At 35.3% G+C, this 9,119-nt stretch overlaps 1 pseudogene; it reads right to left on the bottom strand.

The window, feature by feature from the left end:
* Positions 1-418: 418 nt before the first annotated feature.
* On the bottom strand, positions 419-1,057 carry LOC127094589 (1-aminocyclopropane-1-carboxylate oxidase homolog 1-like; annotated as a pseudogene).
* Positions 1,058-9,119: the final 8,062 nt, after the last annotated feature.

Raw genomic sequence — 9,119 nt, 5'->3', positions numbered from 1 at the left:
ACTGCCTTGATTTGCTCCTGCTAGGATGTTTTCATGGTATACTGCAACAGTTTGGACCTGATGCAGGCATGTAGTGGTTGAATGTGGTTGATGTTAAGCTCTTATGCATGTTATCATTGGATTGATCTGGTGTAGCAGGTATGCATTGGACTAGGCATAAAATGGTTTGTGGCATATGCTTTTTGTTGTAGCATGTCATGTTGGACTTGGTTTTGCATCAGGTCTGAAGCATCATGGTTTGGTTTTGATGTGAGCAATATGCAAGGTTCCAAGCAATGTTTTTGTGATGCATTAGGCTGGCATTTGAAATGATTATGCACATGGCCTGCAGGTGTTTGATGCAGGATTTGCAGTAGGTGTAGCTCTGCTGCATGACACTAGTTATCATTTCCTCTTGGCATGTTGTTTATGCACTTGGTTATGACTTGTATTCTGCATATTCAGCAATTGTTATTTCTCTGTATTTGGGAGGATTGTCTTCTGATAAAAGTTCTTTCATAGGTCCATACAGTTTTGAGGATGATCTACAACCTGTGGAGAAAAACATGCAATAAATATTCTTGGACCATCATGATTTGCAAGTACTCTATGTTCAACACTCTTGAGTTTGTCATTTGTTATAAGCTGCAAAAGATCTCCACCATTAACTAGGAGAGCCCCTAGCACGGGTTTAACATCACTGCAATTATCTTGATAAAGAACTTGCAGGCCACCAATATGGTCTTGTAGAAGCATTGTGAAAAAACCATTATCAGAATGTTTTTGTGTTCCAATGGTTAATTCTGGTTGAGGACATGGAGGATAGTAATATCAAAGAGCAATCATTCCTTTAGCGCATTCCATATCTTTCAAATGGTTTGGATTTAGACCTAAAGCCTTTGATAATAGTTCAAATAGTGGAGTTCCTAAGTACATCATGTGCTTCCCACATTCAAGTAATATATCTCTTGGTAGAGGCCTTTTTCTACTTGGCAGTCCATATGTAGCTTGACCCCTGCAGGAGATTCAAGGAGCAAAGGTGATGGATGCAATCAATGGCCTATTTCTACTTGACCATGTGCCAACTGGTTTCTTTGCAGGCTGCTGCAGGATGATGGCAGGATGGTTGTCAATGTGAATTAAAGACCAAACCCATGAGAATTTTTTGTTCAAATTGCCAATGTAAGAGTAGTATCAAATCATGTGACTGTGATGCTTGGTGGTGGTGAATGCAAGACCATGTTAGCAATGCAGAAACATGGTTGGCCAAACCAAAAGACTAAGTCATGGAAAGGTACACATGAGATTGAAAATGAGATAAGTTACTTGGAAATGAAGAAACAAAAGGAAAACACAACCAACATGGCAATTGGATGGAGAATCAAGGCAAAGTAGGTTAGATTAGATCTTAGGTGGTAAAAAAAATGGTGAGTTGACTTTGGTCAAAGTTGACCAAAAAGTCAATTGTTGACCAAAGTCAACAATTGTTTATAATTCCTTTTTTTGTACTTTTTTCTTGTAAATGGACCTTTAATGGATGATTATGGGTGAATTTAGGGTATTTAGGGATTTTGGTTGACTTTGGTCAAAGTTGACCAAAAAGTCAATTGTTGACCAAAGTCAACATTTGGTCAAAAGTTGCCAAGGCTTGTAATTTTTCATGTAATGGTCAATGTGATGGTTCATATATGGACATTTAGATGTTAAATGGTTCTCAAGTTGCTTTCATTGTATAATAGATTTTGTATTTGTATGTGCTTGAATTGTAATGAACATGGTGTAAGACCCCAATTTTGACCCTAAGATCCCTCATGCAATTCCATCATAAGCATTAGCATTGAGATCATACCTTGGCATCCTCCTTACCCCTCTTTCTTTGGGTTTGTTTTAGGAGAGATCACCAAGCACTATGTGATTGTATCATACTTGTATATCATCATTTTACTAACCATAATACCAAAAATATGTCTTTGCATTTGCCTAATTCCTTTGTAGGTAAGGCATGATCTCCATTGATTTATCAAGATTCATATATAGGGTTTGAGACCCTCATGACAAAGATCACAACCATGAATGATCCAAGAATGGTTATGAGTATCATATATGAGTTCCATTGACCTCTACATGTTATATCGATAAAGTATTCTTCAAGAGTTTGAGATTGATTTGCCTTGGAAACCCTAGTTTGACTTAGTATCTTGAGTAACTTCTCCAATAAGCTATCTCACCAATTGATCAAATTTCTCAAGGCACACTTCAAAATTCATCATCTTATGCATATATGATCTACCATGAGCCAAGAAAGCCAAAAGAATTGAAGGTTAGCAAGTTGGTTGATGGTGGTTGGCCAGTTGATTTCATCTTATCAAAACTGGGACACCCTAGACCCTATCTCCTACAATTTTCACCATATGAAAATGATTCCAAGAGAAAAGTTACTATAAATGACATTCCAAACAACTTTCATGTTGAGACCTAGAGCTATTTTTTCTTGGAAAATCATTTTCTATGTTGAAACATTATAGGTCATTTTGTCTAAACCCTAATTTGAAAGTCAACTTCCCAAGGCCATAACTTGCTCAATTGTTATGAGATGAAAGATTTCCAAGTTACATAATCAAATTCAAGATGTCTTCTTCAACTTTGATGTTTGGAGTGAGAGTTGATTCAACTTTTATGAGCATGTGATATGAGGTTACATTATAGGTCATTTTTTACCCATACCATTGAACAAGTGATTTTTCCAAACTTCAAAAATGCATAACTCTATCATTCTAAGTCCAAATGACATGAAATTGGTGACCGTTTTGAAGGTATTTGAAAGAGATACAACTTTTATAAAGACACGTTTCTCATTTGAAGCTCACATAAAAAGTTAAGCAAGGTGGAATATTGAGGTATATGGCTTGACACTTAGAAAAAATTTCAACATGTTGAAATTTCCAAACTTCCACCTCAAAATTCTCCATGTTACAAGCTCCAAATGAAAAAGTGTTGAACATAAAACTTGTTCCCCTTGATCCAAGCTTTCCAAAGAACCCAAGTTTATGCTTTTTGGATGAGGTTTTCTAGGTCTGTGCATGGCTTTAACAGGGCTGCATCATTGGAAAGAATCAATTGCACAAACTTCAGTTCATAATGCCTTGCCATTCAAGCTTCATTCAGACTTCAATTGGAATCATTTTGGACCTTATTGCATTGCATCATGGGCCTATACATGCCCATGCACTCGTGCCATCCACATTGCCAATTTTGGACAGATTTTGAAGTGTGCAAATATCATTCCCTTTGGCTATAAATAGAAGGCCTCTGAACTCATTTGAAAAACCTTTTGTGCGCCAGCTTTGCCCCCCATTGAAACCCTCTCATTCTAAAGGAAAACCTGAGAAATTTCAATTTGAAATTTGAGTTTGAATCTCAACTGTTGGAGATTCAAGAACTCCAGGATCCAAAGCCTTGCAACCTCTCTAATCACTTCCTGCTAGCTTCTCAAGTGTGATCGGATCGTGTTTGGAGCAAGCAACATCAAGAATTGCATAACATTGAAGGTAATTTTCAGAAAACTTCATCTCTTCGATTCTCACACAATTCTACTCAATTCTCTTGGATCTTTGGTTGTCTGAAGTCCTACCAATGTAGGCAAGAAGATTGAGTTGCATAGAGGTCAAATCGAAGCAACTCAGTTGACACACCTCAAAATTCAACTCCTCATAACTTTTTATATATTTGGAGTTAGTTGAAATTGAGGTCAGATTCGTTCTCTACGCCATTTTTTCTTTAAGATCATGTCCTCCTTTTTTTTATTTTGGTGATGGTTGAGGATGGACCAGTCCAGTGAGGACCACCGGAGAAGAAGATCGGAGTTACAGCTCTGGTGGTGCGTTGGCACGTCTCCCAGCCATAGGATCCAGTTGATTTGTTTTAATCTCACGCGTTGCTTGTAATTACCATTTGTGTTATGCATTGACTCGTGACTATGGTGGAAAGCGCGCTGATGGCCACTTCATCTGCCACCTCAATTAATGAAGGAGATCAAGTGGTCCACGTTTTTTGCTATTTTCTGATTTTCATTTTAATCCTTTTATTTTCATTAATTCATATTAATTTTAATATTGATCCAAAAAATATGAGAGTTTCACCAAAAAAAATCAAAAAATTTCCTCTTTCATATTCTGAATTAAAATTATTTTTTGAATCATTATTAACATATTTCAGGATTTAATTGTTTTGTGATTGTTTTTAATTATTTAAAAATACTTTTAAGTCTTTAAAAATTCTGAAATTTTTTCTCCAAGGTTCTTTGACCTTATTTGACCTATGATAAATCTCATGGCCAATTCTTTGGTGTTTTGATGAGGTTTTAGGAATTTGACAAACCATATTTAATTTAAATGTATTATTTTAGTCTTTTTTTTAATTTGAATAAATGCCAATTAATTGTGTTGACCAATTATGATCACTTGTTTGAGTTTGACTCTTGTTGTTGGGCCTTGGTCAAGGTTGATTTGACTTTGTCAAGTTAATATCATTCGATTTAGGGGATTGATGGAATGTACATTCCATCTCCCAAAATGAATGGATGATATTAATTTGGTAAAAGTCCTCATTTGATCAATTTAAGTTTTGATCCATTCTGCTCCCTCTTTATCTCATTCCCATTCTTTATGCATTCATCTTATTTGGTCTATGATATCTCATAGTCCTAAGGCTAGTTGATTGAAAAATCAACATAAGTATGGATGAGATTAGGCCACCTCTTTTGCATATTCTTTTTGTGTGTGGTATGTTGCATGAGCATAGTCCATTATACTATGTCTCTAACATGCATTAACACCAAAATTCTATTGCCCGACCTCAAATAGTTGTGACTTATACATAAGTCCAATTACGATTGCTTAACATAGCGCTAAATTTGTGACACAAAAGGCATATCATTCTAGTTAGTGAGATTGTAAGTCTCCCCTCTTTCATGGTATTATGTGGAAACTTGGCCTTTTTTCCTTCCTTTGGAAGATGTCTTGGCTCAAGGATCCATACTTGTGATAAGTGGGTTGAGTGTTCTCCAAAGAATAACTTAAAAATGCAAAGCAAAAGCAAAAAAATACTAACTTCTAACTCATTAACAACTAACTTCTAATTTTAAGCCATTTACTTTAATGTCATATAATTTTAGTCTTTATTCATTTGCCATTATTCATACCATTATAATTGTTTATGTTAATGCAATTTTCACTTTGTCCATTTGTACCATATTATGTGATATATCTTGTTTGTGTATGCTTTGTTTGTTTGTGTGATCTTTGACCATTAATGTACATAATAACAACAAAAACCCTAAAAAAACTTTTGTGTGGACTGTTGGCTTGATCTTGGATATATGGACTTAGAACTTAGGCAACATTCCTATGCTAAAGGACTTGGCCAGTGCCAACTTTTGTGTAACCAAGTGCTTGCAATTTGAAACTTCATCTGATACATCATTCAAGATCCCTTTGAGTTCATATGCAACATGATTATTATGAAGTTGTTATTTTGAACATGTGACTTGTGGAATTCATCTGTTATATGGGCTAATTTGAAGAAGATCATGGAGTGGCTAAAGCTTGGATGTGGCTATCTTTATTTGATGCCTTGCTCTTCAAGATAATATAAATTATGCATTTGTGTGTTGCTTGATTTTAAATGTCCAAGGGAATTTGGGTTTTTATATGGCATTCTTGCCTATTGGATTGCTACCCATCGGTCAGATCTTTTCAACCCTTAACTTTTAATTTTTTGCATAGGATTAGTCTCTTCATATCCTCCCCTTTTCTTTAATTTCAAAATATTTCCCTCCTTTTAAAGTTTTCTTTGTTTGAACTTGTTTTGTTTTAAACTTTGACCACTTTACAAAAAGATAGAAACTTTGGCCTTAAGCCATTACATTTTCAAACTTCTTATCTTAAATCAAATTTGTAAATAAACTTAACTATATTTGACTTAAACTTTCAAAAAAGCCAAAAAGAACTAACTCATTCAAACCATTTTCAGGCCTTTGTGCCTTTCAAACTTAATTTTTGTTAAAAGCAATGCATCCACTTTGAAATTTGTATCACGAACTACGAGGTTTTGATCCCTCATTTTTATGTTGGTATGTAGGCACAAGTCTGAAGGTCTTGTCAAACACAAAAATATAATTAATGAATTCTTTTCTCATCCCCCCTGTCGCTACTGGGATTTCACGATAACGAAACCGGGACTAAAGAGAATGCCAAAGAGAGGCAAAGTCAGAAGAGTCGCCATCGAATTTTATTTAGTTTACCTCTATCAGGAGAGGGGAAATAGTCGATAAAACCCTCAGAAAAGAGACGCGCACGGGAAGCGCGAAAAGAGAATAAGGAATCGGTCTCGAAACCGAGATTTGGGTTCGGAAGTCGGTTACGTAAGGGGAAGGTATTAGCACCCCTTACGTCCATGGTACTCTATGGGAACCATTTGGGTTGTTTTACATATATGGGATTTATCTATTATTGTTTTATTTTCAAAAGAATGTGTGAAAAGAAAGGGGTGTTTTTGTTATTATAGTGCTCGACAAGGATTGTGGCCCTTGTGCCTACGTATCACTCATTCGGGGATGAGGAATCAGAGCTCCGTAGTTCGGAGTAGAAAATGTTTGTGTGTTGGTTGATTTTACCTTTGAAAAAAGGGTTTTCGGGATGATGCCCTAAGGCACAAAAAAGAGTTTGATGAGTTGTATTGTTTTTACCTTGAATAAGGGTTTTATGAAAGAATGTTTGTGATTATATTGTACTAAAGTCTATGGGCGGAGGTGATTATTCTAGACAACAAGCCAAGCGTTTTGTGTCCAAAATAATCAGAGTAAGGATAGGAATGCTCCATTCTCACTCATTCTCCACCACTTAAGGCTTGTGGCGCACAATAATAATCATAATTATTAAATGTTTTTGAATTTGGCTAAGAAAATGCCACTTGACGTTGAATCAAGGGTTTATTTTATTTTGATTATGAAATTTGGCTTATGCAACATGAATGTAAAGTAACCAACAAGAAATTAAAGAGTCTCATTGTAAGGTAGCCCAAGAGAAAGCCTTTTGTGTGCAAAAGTGACCTAAGCTAAACAAAGGATAATGGTCTTACAAACATGTCCCCATAAGGTGGTGCCATGATGCCATTCTTACAACATGCATGTAAGTTACGAATGAAAATCCAAGGGTTTACAAAGTATCACAAAGAGTAAAGGAAGGCCTCCAAGCAAAGGTCCTAAGATGAAATCCTCTAAGTCCAAGTTGATTAAGAGTGGAATGAATATTTTTGGTCTTATCATTTTATCATGCTTTTTGTTGTTTTTTTAATGTATGATGACAATAAAATAAATAACAAGTAAATAAACATGCATGATGAGTTTGTACAATTATGATGATAATAAGTACTTGAATGTAAATTATAAGGTAATGACATAAAAGTAAATCACAAGATAAAGAATGATAATATCACAAGAATAATGGTTAGTGAATGTAAATGACACATTAAGGGATATCTTATCATTGATGCAAAGTATTGAAGATGATTAAAAAATCAACTAACAATAGATTTGTAACAAAGAAAGTTATGCAACCTTAAGTGTGTGGTTAGTGAACAATAAAATAAATTGCAAGAAAGTGAAGTGCAATAATATAAATGTTAGAAGTTAGTAGTTAATGGTTAGTGATTAGTAGAATAACAATAAGCAAATAGAATAACAAGTTAATGTAAATAGAATGGTTTCATCTATGTATCAAATGACCCAAACATGGTTGAAATAAGGGCAACCTATCAATGCCTCAAAGTATCATGAAGGATCTATTGATCAATCATTAATAGGTTTTAAACATTGAAGGTTTTATCAACTATAAACAACCATAGCCATGATTTAATAGATCTCATCAACCAATAAATATAAATGATAACAAGAAACAAAGTTTGATTGAAAATGGTGGATAAAAAGTAGTAAGAGCAAAAAATCCCCAAAAGGGTGTAAACCCAACAAAAGCCATTTGTCTCAAAGTTAACTCAAATATCTCTCAAAACACAACCCAAGGGTGAAAATCCATTTTCAAACACAAAACAAAACCAAAAATATCAAGGAGTTTGAGTCCAAAATATTACCAAGATTGTGGTGTCAAAACTAAGTTGTTGTTGTGTTTGGGTTTGAGAATGAAGCAAAAAGCTTGGAAGAGGGTGGCTATGGTTGTTGTGGTAGGAAAATGGAAGAGAAAGAAAGTGTATGTTTATATGGTGGTGGTGAATGATTATGTAAGTGAAGGCCACAAGTTTGCTATTGTTTTTGTTGTGTAGAGATTGTGGATTTTTACATGGAGATTGGGTGGTTTCAAAGGAGAAAAGAGGGTTTGGGTGATTTAGGGTTTAGGTTGAAAAAAGGGAGCTTGAATGTGATTTGGAAAGAGGTTTTATGGCTTTCAAGCTTGAAAAATGAGTGGAGATAGTGCTCTATTTATAGGGGAAGCAAAGGGGTTGAAGTGGGTGAAAGAAAAGGTCCCCTGGGTAAAAAAAGAGTCATTTCTGCTGTCTACGCAGGTGTAATCGGTTACCCTAATTAGGGTAATCGGTTACACAATCCCAAAATGGCCAAAAAGTCAGTTTTTGGTCTGTGTAATCGGCTACCCTGATTAGGGTAACCGGTTACCCAGTTTTTTTTTTAATTTTTTTTTTAAATAATGAATGTATGCATGTGTAGTAGGGTCATGGATCAGATGAAAATTGTATCGGGGTAAGGTGAATTTTGGGGTATGACACCCCCCATTTTATTTGTTTGTAAACATCATTTTCTACCAAATACATATGCACACAAAAAGGGCTCCCTAGGAGTACCTAGGATACTTTGGGTGCTAACACCTTCCCTCTGTGTAAACAACCCCCTTACCTGTAATCTCTAACATTTTATTAGTTTTGATTTGAAAACTTCTTACTTTTGGGTTTTGTTTGTACCTTTTCCCTTTTCCCTTGGAAACAATAAAAGCGCGGTTGAGACTCTTGTTATTTAATGTCTAGCTTATCCATAGCTTGATGATCATGAATTTACCGCTACAGAAATTAAGTGGCGACTCTGCTGGGGAGTAGTCTCCAATGGGTTTAGCCTACTT

This window comes from Lathyrus oleraceus, chromosome 6 (assembly GCF_024323335.1).
Source record: "Lathyrus oleraceus cultivar Zhongwan6 chromosome 6, CAAS_Psat_ZW6_1.0, whole genome shotgun sequence".
Classification (NCBI taxonomy): domain Eukaryota; kingdom Viridiplantae; phylum Streptophyta; class Magnoliopsida; order Fabales; family Fabaceae; genus Lathyrus; species Lathyrus oleraceus.
Note: the sequence above shows the minus strand (reverse complement) of the source record. Positions and strands in the feature narration are given on the sequence as shown.